General features: G+C 37.6%; 1 protein-coding gene across 4 annotated transcripts in view; it reads left to right on the top strand.

The window, feature by feature from the left end:
- nphp4 (nephronophthisis 4) overlaps positions 1-19,846 on the top strand; it is a 417,576-nt gene that overhangs the window by 265,401 nt on the left and 132,329 nt on the right. The gene's annotated exons all lie outside the window — the stretch shown is intronic.

Here is a 19,846-nt window from a genome sequence, read left to right as displayed (position 1 = left end):
TTTTTCCATAGATGCTGTCTCGCCTGCTGAGTTCCTCCTGCATTTTGTGTGTGTTGATACAAAGGAACTAATAGATTTGATTGTTTCATTTTTATGGAGTTAGGCTAGCTGTCAATTACCAACCATTACAAACCTACTGACACATGATTGTCTCGACTACTTTGTTACATCCTGTCACCTGTAAGGACTTTATTACATTTTCTCACTGCCTCAGTTTCCATTATATTGGCTATGGCCATGTGACTTACCTTACAGGGGCATCTGAAACATTTCCTTAATTTCTGAACCATGGCTTCCCACCTCTGCTGCTATTGATACCCAAAACTACATCTCATTGATTTCCAATCTTCTGCTCCCTCCTCTTCTCCTCTGGGATTGAACAAGGATAGAGATCCCCTGGTTCTCATCTTCCATCCCACCTGCCTCCTTATTCAACAGATTATTCTCCACAATTTTAGACCATAGACCATAAGACATAGGAGCAGAATTAGGCCATTTGGCTTATCAAATCTGCTCTGCCATTCAATCATGGCTGATCTTTTTTTCTCCTCCTCAACCGCAGTTCCCAGCCTTCTCCCCGTAATCTTTGATGCCATGTCCGATCAGGAACCTATCAATCTCTGCCTTAAATACACCCAACGATCTGGCCTCCACAGCTACATGTAGCAACAAATTCCACAAATTCTCCACCCTTTGGCTGAAGAGATTTCTCCGCATCTCTGTTTTGAAAGAGTGCTCCTCTGTCCTGAGCCTGTGCCTTCTTGACCTAGACTTTCCCACCAAGGGAATGATCCTTTCCATGTCTATTGTGTCTAGGCCTTTCAACATTCTCTAAAGGTTTCAATGAGATCCCCCCCATCCTTCTGAATTCCAGTGAGTACAGACCCAGAGCCATCAAACGTTCCTCATCTGATAACCCTTTCATTCCTGGAATCATCCTTGTGAACCTCCTCTGGACCTCACAATTTTCACCTCCTTTAAAGAGATTTCACCAGCAGACCTATCATCCCCTCTCCTCCCCTATCAAATTTTCATAGAGACCCTTTCTTTCATTACTCCATGGTTCACTCTTTTGTTTCTACTAACCACACCACCACAACTCATGCACCCCACACACACTGATGGCTTTTAGCTCTGCAACTTCAGGCAATGCAGTACTTGTCTTTTCACTTCTTCCCTGTCCACCATCCAGGGACTTGGTCTCATCAACTGAAACAGTGATTCATTTGCACTACTTCCACTCCAGCAGTGCATTGCATTTCATAGTCTCCTCTATAATGTAGGTTGGGTAGTTGCTTTGGAAAACACTTGTACTCAGTCAGCAGGAGCGATGCTGAGTGTTCCATACCACATCCCTCTCCCACTGTCACCTATTGGTCTGTGGTTTTCTGTACTGTCACAATGGGCCCAGGGCCCAAACAAGCTTGAAGAGTCTTCAGCCTGGGCATGTTGCAGGCTTTCAGACTCAATACTGAATTCTTTCTTTCTTTTTCAATCTTTTTATTGAGTTTCATATAAATATAAAAAAACATAACATAATAATGAATAGGTTATGAATACAATAGACTTAAGATTACATTAATAATAGGATAATAATATCCTATTAAACATCAACAACAAAAAAGTACATTAATCAATCAAGTCTATATAATTATATATGAAAAGAAACAAAACTAATCATCAAAAGAAAAAGAAAAAAAAATTAAAAAAAAATGTGTGAAAGAAAATATATATATGAAACAAACACTAAACTAAAACTAACATGGGCAATAATAACAGTTTATAAGTATATGATAGTGTCAAAGAACTCCGGAACTCCATACCTGAACAAGAATAAACAAAGAGAAGGTCTGGGAAAGGCCAAATTAATTCACATGAAAATGTCGGATGAACGGTCCCCAAGTTTCTTCAAATTTAATTGACGAGTCAAAAATAGTGCTCCTAATTTTTTCCAAACTCAGATAAGAAATAGTTTGAAAAAGCCATTGAGACGTGGTAGGAGGGTTTACTTCTTTCCAATTTTGTAATATAGACCTTCTGGCCATTAATGTTACAAAAGCAATCATTCGTCTGATTGAAGGAGAAAACTGATTACCATCCTCATTTGGTATACCAAAGATTGCAGTAATAAAGTTAGGTTGTAAATCAATGTTCCAAATTGAGGAAATGGTAACGAATATGTCCTTCCAATAATTATGTAAAGTAGGACATGACCAAAACATATGGGTCAGTGAAGCCACTTCTAAATGACATCTATCACATTGAGGGTTAATATGAGAATAAAATCGAGCAAGTTTATCTTTAGACATATAAGCTCTATGTACAATTTTAAATTGTATTAAAGCATGTTTAGCACATATAGAAGAAGAATTAACCATTTGTAAAATTTTTTCCCATTTATCTGTTGGTATATTGTATCGAAGTTCTTTTTCCCATTGTTGTTTAATTCTATCAGACATTTCTGGTTGTATCTTCATAATCATGTTGTAAATAAAAGCAACTAATCCCTTCTGACAAGGATTTAAGGTAAAAATCAAATCTGAGAAATCCGTTGAAGTTGAGTTGGGAAAAGATGGTAAAACTTTATGTAAAAAATTTCTGATTTGTAAATATCTGAAGAAATTAGATTTAGGTAATTTAAATTTATTGGAATGTTGGTCAAAAGACATCAAAGTACCTTCAAAAAAAAGGTCACGAAAACATTTTATACCTTTCCTTTTCCATATGCTAAAGGCTTGATCTGTCAAGGAAGGTTTAAAGAAAAAATTAAATAAAATAGGGCTATCAAGCACAAAGTTTTTCAAAGTAAAGAATTTCCGAAATTGAAACCAAATTCGTAATGTGTGTTTAATAACAGGATTAGATATCTGTTTATTAAATTTAACTAAATCAGCAGGAAGAGAAGAACCAAGAACAGAGAATAAAGAATATCCCTTTACTTCATTGCATTCCAAATTTACCCACTGCGGACACAATAATGAGTCCAAATCCAATTTCCAATACGTTAGATTACGAATATTATTCGCCCAATAATAAAATCTAAAGTTAGGCAAAGCTAAACCACCATCTTTTTTAGATTTTTGTAATTGCCTTTTACTTAACCTAGGGTTTTTGTTTTGCCACACAAATGAGGAAATTTTTGAATCAATGTTGTCAAAAAAGGATTTAGGAATAAAAATTGGTAAGGCTTGAAATAAATATAAAAATTTCGGTAAAATCATCATTTTAATAGCATTAATCCGACCAACTAATGATAAGAATAAGGGAGACCATCTTGTAGTAAGATGTTGTATTTGAAGAAGCATAGGTAAAAAATTCAGTCTAAATAAATCTTTATATTTCTTGGTAATTTTTATACCTAAATAGGTAAAATTATCAGTAACAACTTTAAATGGAATCCTGTCATTCAATAAAGTTTGCGCATTTAAAGGGAATAATTCACTCTTATCTAAGTTTAATTTGTAACCAGAAAAACTACCAAATTGAGCCAACAAGGATAAAATAGTGGGAATAGATCTATCAAGATCAGAAATATATAACAGCAAATCATCAGCATAGAGTGATAATTTATATAATTTCTCATTACGAGTAATACCAAAAATATTAGGAGATTCACGAATAGCAATGGCTAAAGGTTCTAACGCAATATTAAATAATAAAGGACTTAAAGGACAACCTTGTCTCGTACCACGAGATAATTGAAAAAAGGAGGATCTATAATTATTTGTAAGAACAGAAGCAACAGGTTTTTAGTATATTAGTTTAATCCATGATATAAAATTAGGACTAAAATTAAAATTTCTCAAAGCATTAAATAAATATGTCCTTTCAACTCTATCAAAGGCATTTTCAGCATCTAATGAGATAACACATTCTGGGACTATGGGTGATGAAGTATGAATTATATTAATCAATTTTCTAACATTAAAAAAAGAATACCGATTCTTAATGAAACCAGTTTGATCTTCTGAAATAATCTGTGGTAATACCTTTTCTAATCTAGTGGCTAAAATTTTTGTAAGAATCTTAGAATCTACTTTTAATAGTGATATAGGGCGATAAGATGTACATGAAGTAGGATCTTTATCTTTTTTAAGAATTAGAGAGATAGTAGCTTCATAAAAAGACTGAGGTAATCTCTTCTTAGCAAATGCATCGTTAAAGATTTCACATAACCAAGGGGAAAGCAAAGAAGAAAAAGTTTTGAAAAATTCTACAATATAACCATCAGGGCCAGGAGCTTTCCCTGAATTCATTGATGAGACAGCCTCACCTATTTCGGCCACAGAGATAGGAGCATCAAACAAGCTACGATCTTCACCAATCAGTTTAGGAATATTCAAATTGTTAAAAAAATTATCCATCATAGACAGATCACCATCAAATTCTGATTGATATAAAGATTTATAAAAATCTTGAAAAGTATTGTTGATTTCTTTATGATCAGTGGTTAAATTACCATCTTGTTTACGAATTTTAATAATTTGTCGCCTGGTCGAAATAGCTTTTAATTGATTAGCTAACAGTTTACCAGTTTGATCACTGTGAATATAGAATTGAGCTCTAGTCCTAATTAATTGATTTTCAATTGAAGAAGATAATAATAAACTATGTTCCATTTGAAGCTCAACTCTCTTCTTATAAAGTTCTATGGTAGGAGTCACGGAATAAATCTTATCAATTTCCTTAATTTTATCCACCAATAAAGCAATATCTAAATATCTTTGTTTCCTTTTACCAGCGGAATACGAAATAATTTGTCCACGGATAAAAGCCTTAAAAGAGTCCCAAAGTATTCCTCTGTCGATTTCTTCAGTATAGTTTGTTGAAAAAAACAAATCAATTTGCTGTTTTATATAGGTGACAAATTCTGGGTCTTGAAGCAGAGTAGCATTAAGTCTCCAAGATCTAACATTATTGGAAAAGTCCGGAATCTTAATAGATAACTTCAAAGGTGCATGATCCGAAATAGTAATAGAATCATATTTACAATCAATAACATCCGTTAATAACCGATGATCAATAAGAAAGTAATCAATTCTAGAATAACTATGATATACATGTGAAAAAAAAGAAAATTCTTTATCTTTAGGGTTCAAAAACCGCCATATTTCTGTAATTCCCGAATCAACCATAAAAGAATTAATAAGTAAGGCTGATCTATTCGGAAGAGTTCGAATAGGTTTAGATCTATCCATCAAAGGATTCAAACAACAATTAAAATCTCCACCCAATATCAACATATATTCATTCAGATTAGGAAGGGAAGTAAATAAACGTTTAAAAAATTCAGGGCAGTCAAAATTTGGGGCATAAATATTAACTAGAACCACTTTCCGATTGAAAAGTGAACCAGTTATCATCAAAAATCTGCCCTGTGGATCAGAAATAATTTCGTGATGTATAAACAAAATTGAGGGGTCTATAAAAATAGACACACCCCTAATTTTAGCGGTACAATTCGAATGAAATTGTTGACCCTTCCAGAACCTAAAAAAACGTTGATTATCCTCCCTCCTAATATGGGTTTCCTGTGCAAAAATAATATTAGCATTCAATCTATGGAATACCTTAAATATTTTTTTACGTTTAATCGGATGATTTAAACCATTAGTATTCCAAGAGATAAAATTAATAGATTTATCCATCATGCCAATATTAGTTGTGTATATCATAATAGGTTAAAAAGACACATAACCCATAATTTAGGAAAAAGGAAAATAGATTCAGGAGCAACCGGAGAACATGACACCTCAACAATATTAATAATTTAAAGTTGGCCCATAAACTAAAAGCAGAAAAAAACGCAAAAGCGTGAAAAAAGATCCCCACCCCCTCCCTCCACCCTTCGAAGAAAAGCCAAGCGGCAGGCGCATAATCTAACACTAACCTTACCCCCATTTCAAGATGGCAGCTCCATAAAAAGTTTTTTTAAAGAAAAACTATATAACACCCATATTTAAATATAGGGTTGCAAAAAGAAAATATATGTCAATCAGAATGAAAAAACTAATATAATAAAACAAACAATCTTTAACAAAAAAAATAAACATCAAAATTTAAGAGTGTAATATACCTTTAAAAAAATTTCATATATAAATGCAAGAAAGATGACGTTTCAAAAGCAAAGACTTATGGGAAGAAGAAACGACATTTTGAAAAAGCCATCTTACAAAATATGAATGTAGATTCAACAATCTATTAAAAAAGTTTAATAGTAAAAAAAAATACCAAAATAGGATCAAAAAAGATTCAATAAACACTACAATATATATAAAAAAACTAAAAAAAATTCAAAACATTCGTCCCATTTCTAAGTACAGGCAAACAAATAAATGTTTATAAAAAGCAGAGTCTTATGGGAAGAAGAAACGACATCTTGAAAAAAAATAAATGATTATTACAAGATATAGATGTATATATCTGAAACAGAAAAAAGAATTAAAAAAATATTGTAAAAGTTAAAAAAGCATCCATAAAATAGTGATAATAATGAAAAATAAGAGCCAGACCCGTAGAACGGGATAGGAAGTTATAACCCAACTTCGTAGGTTACTTAAAATGAGATGGCACCCTCTCTCCGAGGAATCTTCAACATGACACAAAGTTCAAGTTGCACTAGAAGATCTATATTCTTCAACAAATTTCTTCGCTTCTTCCGGTGTTTTGAAAAATTGCTGACTGTTGTCGTTTAACGTAATTCTGAGCTTCGCTGGATACATTAAAGCTTGTTTAAGGCCAATCGAATAAATCTCTGCCATCACTGGTTTAAAAGCGATTCTTGATTTCATTACATCAAAAGAATAATCTTCAACAATTCGAAATGAATTGGTGTTATAAGAAATCATGCCTTTTTTACGAGCTAATCGAATTAAAAGCTCTTTCTCCCGAGGATAATGAAGACGAACAATCACCGCTCGTGGTTTATCAGACAGAGCCGAAAATCTCGCAACTCTGTGAACACGATCGATAACAGGTTTAGCTTGCAAACCTTCAGCACTGAAAGTTTCCCATAGTAAATTAGAGAAAAATTCAGTTAAATCACCGGACTCAACTTTTTCGGGAAACCCGATGATACGCAAATTTTGTCTACGAGATCGGTTTTCGAGATCAGTAATTTTAAACTTATACTGATCCATAGTTTTAGCATTCGACTCTACCTTCTTCTCCAACGCTTCAATTGTACGTACTTTTGCACAAATGGATTTTTCAAGAGTCGCGATTTTATCTTCATGCCGCTGAATATCCGATGCCTGCGATTGAAGTTTAATTTCAAGCGATCTATCAGCTTCTTCAAGTTCGGATGTTTTCCTGGTAAGCTTATTTTCCAAACTTGTCAGTCTGCTTCCCAATCTACCATCCAATCTGCCTTCCAGACTCGAAAGTTTAATATCCAGTTTAGCGTCCAAAAGAGCAGAGATTGCGTCAATGGATACAGGTTCCTTAGACAATTTCTTGCTTGTAGCCATTTTAAGTTTGTCGAGATTAGATCAAATATTATTTTAGGAAGAAAAAGTTAATCAAAAGTATCAACCCATGTGATTAAATTCGAAAAGATTTAATTAAGGGGTGATTATAGTTGAAAAAATGAAGAGCGCCTAAAGGCAGATGTTTACGTCGCCATCTTGAAACTCCACCCCAATACTGAATTCTATAACATGATTTTTCTATCTGTATCAGTCATCCATCTGTGATATTAGTTCAGCTTCTTGTCTTCATCTATCTGAGGGCACGCCAATCCTGACCTGTTGAACATGTCCTGTTCTACATTTCAGGCTTTATAACTGCTCACATTCACTCTTGTTTGCAGCTTATCCTCATGGTCACCCCAGTTTCACCCTGTGAGAGACATTACTTGTCCCCCACCCTACCTACAGCTTTGCAAGTTTCCTTCATCTCTCCTTCTGTTTTGGCAAAGGTTCTCTGATCCTTTCCTTCCACAGATGTGGCTGAGTTTTTCTGGCATTTTCTGATTTTGTTTTAGCCAATCAATATCTTTAATTGTTGCGATGTGCACTTTCTGTACAAACAACACATTGGGGAAATCATTTGTGTTTGTAGTAGCTACATCAATTATTTAATAACCTCGTTCCAGAATTTTATAGATCTCGTATCTTTTGAGGCTCACATAGGAATACTGCAATATCAGTATCTTTTAAAAAGTTCTTTTCATTATAATTACAATGCGAAAAATCTCAGTGCTTAGCATTAAGAATCAACTGCGTAGGTATATCAGACAGTGCACATACCGGTTGAATATGGATCCAGGAGGAGGATGACCTCCGATGCTGTCTGTGTGGAATCTGTGTGCATCTTCTTCCTGTGACAGTGTGGATTTCTCCTAGGAGGTCCAATTTCCTCCCACACACCAAATATATGCAGATTGTAAACAAAACTTAGTGTGCAAGTGGTAGATTTTGAAGCAGGGTTGTTATCATTAATTAACTGCACTCTGAAAACTTGTGCTTCTTTCTCAGTCACACTTTACTTACTTGTGCACAGGAAGAACATCATGGCCCTTGTTATCAAACTGTTCTAATGTTTGAATAAAGTAGTGACAAGTTCCAACAAAAATTGACTAGTTGGATACTATCTGGTAATCTTATGGATGTTCAAATTTCTTATTTGCACAATCAATCAACAATTACAGCATGATAATACAGGTGTTAATTGCCAATAGAATCTACTTGTTAAAGGCCAATAAAACTTCAGAATTAAAGTAACTGACCAGTCGTGAATGTACTTCTTACCAAGATAGCACTGGCAAGTCACGGTGACATTTAGCAGGCAGCAAACAAAGCTACTAACTGTTATATTAAACGTACTTTTACTGGACCATGATCACTGCAATTTGCAGCCTGTAATTCCCCTTTGGGAGTTGTGCTTTCGAACTGTCTGTACAACCTGACGTATTGCGGTATCCTGAAGGATTTGGTGAGCTGCTCTCTCGAGAGTGCAGGTATGGCAGCAGCAGTCACTGTTAGAGTGGCTTCCTGGCCAGATTGAAACTTCAGGCTGGATCGGTATGGTGGGGCCCAGGCCCAAGAATGGAAAACAAAACAGATTTTTAGCCAATTTAAGGACTGAGACAGATAAAAAAAGATTAAGGCTAACTCTATGGTAACTCTATGTAGCTCATAAGCTGTGAAATAAATATGAAATAACACATTGTATCAGAAATTAATTTCCCAGTCTGATTTTTAGTTTGTAGCCTCTTAATTGTTAGTATGTTCACTTTTAAGTCAAAGGTTTCAGCTTCTGCACTATATGCAAGATGGTAGCAGTTGTTATCTCATGAAAGGCAAGTACTTCTTTGCCCTTCTTAGGTTTATGCTGTGCACTTTGTAAAAGTAAAACTAATTTTTGCTGCACCACATGTTTACTGTAATTTTATTTAGGCTTAGTGTTCACACATGGAAAGGATAAAAATACATATTAAGCCATGCAGTAGATAATTAATAGAAAGAATAATGTTCTTGACTCATATGTGGCATAAACCTGAATTGCAGAAGACACAGATAAACAGTGGAATCATAGTAATAGCCTGCGGAGTGGCATTGGCAAATAAAACTTAGTGTATTAGCTAATGCACTTTGGACGAGAGAAAAGCAGAAAATAATGTAAGAAGAAGACTGTTCTGAAGGGTGCGCCAGCACAGAAGTTCTGGAATATAGCCGTGGCATTCTAAACATAAACCCTTTAAAGTGGTATGAATTTGCTGATTCATAAAGCATTTAGGATACCGGGATTCTCAGGTAGAAGCATAAAGTACTAGACCAGCAAATTTATGCTGCTTTATGCACTCATGTTGAGCTTGTCATTTACATCAAATGTATACATTGTCCTTAAATTCACATGATCCATTTCTGACACCTCCCTCCCCTTTCTCAATCTCCGTTTCCATTTCTGGAGACACAGTCAACCAACATCTTTTATAAACCCGAGATACCCACAGGTATCTTGATCATACCTCTTTCTACCCTATGTCCTGTAAAAATGCTATTTCCTTTAATCAGTTCCTTTGGCTCTGTTTCATCTGACCTCAGGACTCAGCTTTCCTTTCCAGGACAACAGAGGTGTCTTTGTTCTTCAAATAACGATGTTTCCCTTCTTCTACTATTGATGCTGCCCTTACCCGCATCTCCTCCAGTTCCCTAACATTCACGCTCACCCCATCTTCCTGCTTTCTTAACAGTGATAGAGTTCCTCTTGTCCTTACCTACCAGCCCATGAGCCTTTACATCCAGCACATCATCCTGTATAACTTCTGCCATCTCCAAAGTGATCCTACTACTAAACATATTTACCTTCCTCCACATCCCCAACTGCCCCCCCCCCCCAGCTTTCTGCAAGAATCGCTCCCTAAGCAGGTCCCTCCCGGCACTTATCCCTGTAAGCAGCCTTAGTGCTACACCTGCCCATTCACCTCCTCCTTCACCTCCATTCAGGGCCTCAAATGGTCTCTCCAGGTGAGGCAACGCTTTACCTGTGAATCTGCTGGGGTCGTCTATTGCGTCTGGTGATCATGATGCAGCCTCCTCTACATTGGTAAGACCCGTCGTAAATTGGGAAACTGCTTCATTGAGTGCCTCTGCACCATCTGCAAAAAGTGGAACTTCCTGGTGGCCAAACATTTTAATTCCATTCCCCATTCCTGTTCTGATACGTTGGTTCTTGTATACTGTTCAGTTAGGTATACTTCCAGTATAAAGAAACAAACTACAACAAATTCAGAGTGGATCACATGATTAATGCATTTATTATTTTACTTGCAAGCGGAGATATACTTCCTGCCAAGATTTGTCTCGAAATATAGCTCTTCTGTTTCAACCAAAGTACTTTTATACTGTTTTACAAAGAACAGTGTTCCATTCCATAACATTCCATTCCTCTGTATCTTCATTCTTATCTCGTTCTCACATTTAATCTTTGGAAGCTCCATCCTGTTGATCCCTGTTATCAAAACAATTCCTCTGGCCTTAAGACAAATTGCCTATCATCAAAGAAAATAATTTGTTCCTATATAACACAAACCCACTTGTAAGTTTTCTTACCCAAACCAGAAAAGCACTTTAGGATTTCATAGATCCCATTTCATTACATTTTACAATAGACAATAGACAATAGGTGCAGGAGTAGGTCAATTGGCCCTTTGAGCCAGCACCGTCATTCAATGTGATCTTGGCTGATCATCCACCATCAGTAACCAGTTCTGCCCATATCCCTTTGCTATCTTTAAGAGCTCTATCTAACTCTTTCTTGAAAGCATCCAGAGAATTAGCCTCCACTGCCTTCTGAGGCAGAGCATTCCACATATCCACCACTCTCTGGGTGAAAAAGTTTTTCCTCAACTCTTCTAAATGGCCTACCCCTTATTCTTAAACTGTGGCCTCTGGTTCTGGGCTCCCCCAACATTGGGAACATGTTTTCTGCCTCTAGCATTTCCAATCCCTTAATAATCTTATATGCTTCAATCAGATCCCCTCTGATCCTTCTAAATTCCAGTGTATACAAGCCCAGTCGCTCCAATCTTTCAACATATGACAGTCCTGCCATCCTGGGAATCAACTTTGTGAACCTACGCTGCACTCCCTCAATAGCAAGAAATGTCCTTCCTCAAATTTGGAGACCAAAACTGAACACAGTACTCCAGGTGTGGTCTCACCAGGGCCCTGTACAACTGCAGAAGGATGTCTTTGCTCCTATACTCAACTCCCCTTGTTATGAAGGCCAGCATGCCATTAGCTTTCTTCTCTGCCTGTTGTACCTGCATGCTTACTTTCAGTGACTGATGAACAAGGACACCTAGATCTTGTTGTACTTCCCCTTTTCCTAACTTGACACCACTCAGACAGTAATCTGCCTTCTTGTTCTTGCCACCAAAGTGGATAACCTCTCATTTATCCACATTAAACTGCATCTGCCATGCAACTGCCCACTCACCCAACCTGTCCAAGTCACCCTACATTCTCCTAACATCCTGCTCATATTTCACACTGCCACCCAGCTTTGTGTCATCTACAAATTTACTAATGTTACTTTTAATCCCTTCATCTAAATCATTAATGTATATTGTAAATAGCTGCGGTCCCAGCACCAAGCCTTGTGGTACCCCACTAGTCACTGCCTGCCATTCTGAAAAGGACCCATTAATCCCTACTCTTTGTTTCCTGTCTGCCAACCAATTTTCTATCCATGCTAGTACCATTCCCCAATACCATGTGCTCTAATCTCCTATGTGGGACCTTTCTGAAAGGTCAGGTACACTACATCCACTGGCTCTCCCTTGTCCATTTTCATAGTTACATCCTCAAAAGTTACCAATTCATGAATAATTCAGGGTTACAGATAGATTTCCACATTCCCTCCTTGTTGTCATTTCATGACAATACCATAATCATCAAAATTGTATGAGTGCAATAATCAGAAATAATTTTGAATATTCAGATAATGATACGGTCTCAGATCTTTAGTTAAACAAAATCCCCTTTTCCTAATCCGGATTAACAGGTATCCATTTTCAATTTACTCTCCTTCTTAGTCCTATACTTCACATAAATCACTAAAGAATAATGGCTATTATTATAATAATACCAATGGTTATATCATAATGTAAGATATATTGCCCACCATCCTCTAACTGGAGTGTTATAATTGTGAAACTGGTCTCCCACTTTCTTAATCTTTTCGATGGCCTCTCAGATAGGATCTGCAAAGTGAGTTATGTCTTCCAATTCATGTGGCATGTAAGTATAACATTCTTGTCCAATCAGGACACACATGCCTCCTCTCTTGGACAAAACAAAGTCCAAAGCTATTTGGTTTTGCAATGCTGCTGTTCCAGACTGCCACTAATTCTGCCAAAAATTTAGATATTGCTTGTTGGGTTTGATGGAAAGCATACACATTTTCATTTGCTAACTTTACCAAATGCTGATGTCACGTTAATCAGTTACTTTGCCTTATGTGTTCCATAGGCAAGTGTTACCTTCTCCAGGGACAACACTAAGTCCATTTACTCTGAGGTTAGCATTGTCTTACAGAGGTATATAGCATCCTCTATAGCACTTTTTGTTTCCAAATTTATATCCCCATCTTCCCCCAGGGTCGTTCTGGCTGTGCCGAAAAGTGGAGGAAGGGGTTTATGTTTCTGAGTCCCAGCATTGTTGTACCAACATATCCAGGGCAGAGAGCTTGGACCTAATGTCACAGTTCAACTCTGTTCTATTAAAGGGCACAGGTAACAAAAGTACACCCGCTTCCATGTGCCTGGACATCCATACAAATCCGGCAGTTTAGGGCATTGTTCCTGATGGCATATTTGCAAGTCAATCGTAAGAAATTGTTTGTGGCAATTGCATCTGTCAGTGAAAAGACAAGGGCTAATCCAACTGCTGTCATTTGGACTCTCAGTGATTTTATATTTTTTTCCACCTCGTTAGGCACCTTTTTACAGTGAGAAGCATGAATCCATGACGGTTATTCTCTTACCTTAATGTCTGTATTAGAAACCAGCATACCTGAAATGATCCTTCAAATTGAGGTTCCAAACAATTCTTTCTTTTAAATGTCAACACCACCACATAATCTCTGGGTCAATGTCATGGTACTTAGTGTCTGCTAACAGTTGTTGAGCTCCCTTTATTTGTTTTTTGGTATCTGCTAATTTTTTTTTAAGGACAAAACAATCGTTTAGAGTACTCTTGTACAGGTTATGTACATCCATCTGCTTAACTCCCAGTGGCATATGTGATGGCATGCACAAGGACTGTCTCATTATGAGTTCGTTAGGGACAAATGAATAATTCTATGAGGGCTGGCTCAAATAGTCACCAGAAGCAAAGGCAGCACCTGTTCCCACTTCAGTCCAGTTTCCTCACACATTGTGCTAAGTTTATACTTAATTGTTCCGTTCATCCTTTCCAGTCGACCTGCTGACTGAGGATGGTAACTGCAATGGAAATGTTAGTCCACCTGCAAGGCTTTGCCTACTTCTTTAATAACTTTACTTGTGAAATGGATACTGTTGTCACTAGATGGTTTCCAGGAAATCCCAAATTGCGGGATTATTTCCTTTAACAAACATTTCACTGCTGTAACTGCATCGTTCTTTCTACAAAGAAATACTTAAAACCATCTTGAGAACATATCAATAATCTCTAAAGAAATCTTACATCCTTTACATTAAGACAATTCAATAAAGTCTATCCATAAATGTACAAAAAGCCAACTGACAACAGGGTATGAGCCTGTTACTTATACCAGTTTTCTTGATTTTGTAAAATACATTTCACATCCCATACATTGTCTGCAGATTTGTTCTGCAAATTGAGATACTCCAGGAGCATACCAAGCTTGATTATTTGATCCCCTCTTGCTCCCATGTGTGAACTTGTGAACACATGGGGCAATCCACAGTACCAGTTTACTGGGGGCCACAATGTGAATCAGGGTGAAGCCACATACTGTGGTGTTGCTGACAACCCAGCTTTTCCCATATTGTTACATTAATGCTGAACTGTCAAGAAAGAAAATTAATTCGGCATTAACAATATGAGTATCTGTAAGGTCTACAGGAGATTTTATTACCTTTAGTATAACAGTTTAATAGCAGTATGGATTGTTTTCTGCCTCTGTGGGGGGGGGGAATGGAGAAGTGAAGGGTGCAAGTCTCCCCTCTCCACGCCACCAATGTTGTCCAAGGGGAGGGCATTAGGACCCATAACAGCAAGTAATTCTACCATCTGGGCTCAATTTCCTACTTAGTTTGCCTAGTAGGGGTAAGGTGATATTGGGTCTGAGCACTGAAGAAAACAATTGGCCTTTGTCTTTCTGTATAAAAGAAGGACACTACTGTGGCTGACAAGTGAAGGTAGAGCCAATGTAAAAGCAAAAGAGAGGGCATACAAGGAAGCCAAAGCAAGTGGGAAGATAGAGGATTGGGAAGCTTTTAAAAACTTTCAGAAGGAAACTAAGAAGGTCATTAGGAAGGAAAAGATGAATTATGAAAGGAAGCTGTCAACTAATATCAAAGAAGATACTAAAAGCTTTTTAAAGTATATATAGGGTAAAAGAGAGTTGAAGGTACATATAGGACCAATAGAAAATGACACTGGAGATACTATAATGAGAGACACAGAGATGGCAGAGGAACTAAATGTGTATATTGCATCATTCTTCACAGTGGAAGACATCTGCAGTATGCTGGACATTCAAGAGTATCAGGGAAGTGAAAATTACAACTGAGAAGATGCTCAGGAAGATTAATAGCCTGAGGGTGGATAAATCTCCTGACGGAATGCACCCTTGGGTTCTGAAGGAAGTAGCTGGGGAGATTGTAGAGGCATTAACAATGATCTTTCAGGAACTGATAGATTCTGGCATTGTACCGGATGATTGGAAAATTGCAAATGTTACCTTGTTATTTAGGAATGGTGGGAGGCAGCAGAAAGGAAACTATAGACCTGTTAGCCTGACATCAGTGGTTGGGAAGTTGTTGGAATCGATTCTTAGGGATGAGATTATGGAGATAGATGGAGGAGCGGGTAGTACTCAGGAAACAGAGAGCCTGCAGAGAGACTTAGATAGTCTAGGGGAATGGGCAAATGAAATACAGTGTTGGAAAGTGTTGGCCATGCACTTTGGTGGAAGAAATAAACGGGCAGACTATTATTTAGATGGGGAGAGAATTCAAAATGCAGAGATGCAAAGGGACTTGGGAGTCCTTGTGCAGGATACCCTGAAGGTTAACCTCCAGGTTGAGTCAGTGGTGAAGAAGGCGAATGCAATGTTGGCATTCATTTCTAGAGGTATAGAATATAAGAGCAGGGATGTGATGTTGAGGCTGTATAAGGTGCCCGTGAAACCACACGGAGTATTGTGTGCAGTTTTGGGCACTTTAATTTTAGAAAGGGTATACTGACATTGGACAGGGTTCAGAGAAGATTCCCAAGAATGTTTCCAGGAATGAGAGGGTATGAGGAATGTCTGGCTGCTCTTGGGCTGTATTCCCTGGAGTTCAGGAGAATGATGGGGGATGTCATAGAAACATTCTGAATGTTAAAAGGCCTGAACAGATTAGATATGGCAGTTATTTCCCATGGTAGGGAGTCAGGACAAAAGGCCACAACTTCAGGATTGAAGGACATCGATTTAGAACAGAGATGCAGAGAAATTACTTTAGTTAGAAGGTGGTAAATCTGTGGAATTTGTTGCCACGAATGGCTGCGGAAGTCAAGTCATTGGGTGCATTTAAGGCAGAGATAGATAGATTCCTGATTAGCCAGGGCATCAATGGGTGTGGGGAGAAGGCAGGGGAGTGGGGATGACTGGAAGGATTGGATTAGCCCATGATTGAATGGCAGAGCAGACTTGAAGGGCTGAATGGCCTACTTCTGCTCCTATATCTTATGGTCTTATGGTAATTCTGAGTCAAACGATCTGAACAAACCATTCATGCTGACCAGAAGGTGAATCCACTTCTTATGGTTTGGGAGGCCCAAAGCTGAGGCAGATATCATTGCTTCATATGTTCAAATGCTTCTTCAGTTTTTGCATTATTACGGATCTGATTGGCTGGGAAGAGGTATTTTCTGAAGAGGCCTAACAATAGTGGCATAACCTAAAATCCAGTGCTGCATATCTTAGGGTTGCATGACTTTAACTATTGCTTCAATCTGAACCTTAATCAATGACCTTGTATCCTAGGATAAGGTACATCCCTGATAAAGTTACTTCTGGTTGTTCAAACTGTGATTTTTGTGTTAAATGTAGAGGGAGTCCTGCTCACAGGCTTCCTTGCTTGGGGAGACTGGCAGGAGGTCATACATATACTGTAATAGAGCCCCTTGGGGAAACTCCTTTCCTTCTTCCATTTGCAATTTACATGACAAAACACTGATAGCATCAATTCCCAACTAATCTCAAACTCAAAATAAATATGTCAAAAGCCCCGGACAACATATTTTATATTCTATAAAAGAAAGCAGTCTTATTAGTAAAGCAACTTTTAGAATTGCTCTCAGAATATTTGAATATTTCCAAATTTGTTAATTTCATATTTCCAGTTTAATTATCTTCCAATGAACAATTTTCCCCAAATTCCCATTTCCCTCAGAAATGTGGGCATCTAATATCCTGAACACAGGTGCGCAAGTTTCTTCCTCAACTCAGATTACATACGGTGAGTATGAAATCTAAGTTTTTCTAAACTCAGTTCAATGAAAAAAAGAAACACAACCCCAAAAAGAAACAGACAAGACTAAACAAAAAACATGCTTGTACTATTCTTCCTTGAAGTAACTTCAGAATCTAAATTACCCATCATGAAAGGCTTTCACACATTTTTTACAAAGGACCAACAAAGAGAGAAAAATCTGCCGGGCGGAGTGGCACATGTTAACACATTGATGCAACCTCTTAAAGGCACAGTTGCGACCACATGCAAAACCATTCACACTTTAAACCATTTCAGAAAATCTCTTGTCCTTAGGGTTAAATCGTTACCATAATAGGAAATATGTTACTCTAAGGCTCCAAAACAAGGATATGTTGGAAGTTATTCATCATGCAAAAGTATAAAACATTCAACAAGTTTAAAGCACAAAATCCCATTATTAACCAAAATTCCAACATACTCTGACCCTTCTGTAACTCCAATCTCTAATTTTGTTAGGGTTTAAATTATATTAACCATTTGCTCTACAGTTTTGGCATAATGTCCCACATTACCACAGCTGAAAAGGCAGATTTGAGCCTGAAACAACTTCCCTGATTAGGTGAGGGCGCACTTCAGCGCTGTGTTACTTCCCTTCTATAATCTCTCTGCTGGCTTCTCCCCTGACCTACATTTCCCCACCTGATATCCCATGTATTTTACCAAAGGGAAAACACTTTAGCTGCCTCCAGAGTATTCATGAAGTTAAAATCTAGCTCCTTCTCTCATGCTCTAATAATTTTCCTAAGTGTAGGCCTCCGTTAGTCTCGATAGATCATGGATTTGCACTTTGGAAAGTTTCCAGGGTGCAAGCCTGGGCAAGTTTTTTTTTATGGAAGACTGGCTGTTGTCCAAGCTGCAAGTCTCCCCTCTCCACGCCTCCAATGTTGTCCAAGGGGAGGGCATTAGGACCCATACAGCTTGGCACAGTTTTTCCTAAGTATCCACGTTTCAGTATATGTAGGATCACTGGGATCAAACAGTCCCAACATCTTTCGAAGTTTGTTGGTTCTATGGGGTACTAATGTTCTTAATCATCTATTTGTGGGTTCTGGCTCTAAATGATCTTGATCTAATATTGATCCTTGTACCCCTTGTAACACCATCCACAAATGGGATGCAAATGCAGCGGGATGTTCTCCTTTCCTCTGGTAACTTTACATAACTCATATATTTGGGTTCCTGTTGTCATTACCCATAACATTCAGTATCATATTCTTTAAATCTTCATTTATTACCCTAGTATGTCGCTGTACTTTCTGGCAAAGGAGACTGTATGTTAAGATGCAAATCCTCGCTTTTCATCAAGACTGTTATGCTGGTAACTAATTACTTGGAACAACTCTCTAGAGTCATCCTCAGGCACAAATGTCCCAATATCCACAACAATATCCCTCAGCTGCTGTACCTTGAACGGGGGGGGGGGGGGGGGGACTATGTTATATTTTTGTTTTAATTTCCTGCCCTGGCTGCTTCCTCTCTGATAGTAACTTGTGGGGGGAGGTGGGGGATCCGCATTATAACCATATCTGGCCACCTTATCTGCTAAATCATTCCAATCTGTATTTCCATATTCTTCTGTTACCATTCTTTCAGCTCCAAAGTACATCTCTGTGCAGCAAATTGGCTCTGCAGCTTTTGTATCTGCTTTAAACACTTAGTATTATTTCCAGTGTTGTTTTTTGTTTGTGTGCTGATTTCTCTTTCTGGATCAGTGAAAGATGCACCATTATCCATTTTTTACTTTATCATTATTTTGTTCTATTTACATTTACCAATATTCTAACAACTTACCAGTTTTCACTACAGCATTCTGTAGGGTTTAATAAGTTTCAGCATTTAGTTCCAGTGCCTGGTGTCCTTGACAACCTTTTGTTTTTCAATAGTTTACTAATTTCCTTTCTCATACTACCTCAGAAAAATTTTACACGTCCTTGATGCTAGGTCGACCTGTATAAGTGCCCTCAGTACAAAAAAACTATCCAATATGTTTGTGCACATTTATTTCAAGTGTCCCAGATGCTTGGTCAACCTCTTTCCTTACTTGGTTTCTGTCGTCATGCCAAATGCATCAGAATCATGACAAGGGAGACTGATCCAAGGGTAACAAACTTACTTTTCCTTCGTTGGCTGCTACTCTCGAGGAGTTTCCCCAGGCAGTTCTGTCCTATGAATATCCCGTCGATGTCACACCTAGACAAGTGATCTTGGCTGGACCATCAGATTCTGTTGTGTACCATTCAGCTAGATCTTCCGGTATAAAGAAACAAACTACAACAAATTCAGAGTGGATCATATGATTAATACACTTATTATTTTACTTGCAAGCGGAGATATACTTCCAGCCAGATTTCATCTCAAAATATAGCTCTGATCTTATGTTTCAACCAAAGTTCTTTTATACCTTTTTTTTACAAGAACAGTGATTAGGTTGCTCCATTCCATAACATTTCATTCTTCTGTTATCTTCATCCTTATGTTATTAGATCTTTTGAAGCTCCAAGCAGTTTTTCCCTGTTTTATGGCCAAACATCCTCTTAAAGAAAATAGTTTGTTCCATATAACACAAACACATCTGTAAGTTTCTTACCCAAACCAGCAAAGCACATTAGGATTTCACAGACCCCATTT

The sequence above is a fragment of the Hypanus sabinus genome, chromosome 27, assembly GCF_030144855.1.
Source record: "Hypanus sabinus isolate sHypSab1 chromosome 27, sHypSab1.hap1, whole genome shotgun sequence".
Lineage (NCBI taxonomy): Eukaryota > Metazoa > Chordata > Chondrichthyes > Myliobatiformes > Dasyatidae > Hypanus > Hypanus sabinus.
This window is presented reverse-complemented; position numbering and strand designations above follow the sequence as displayed.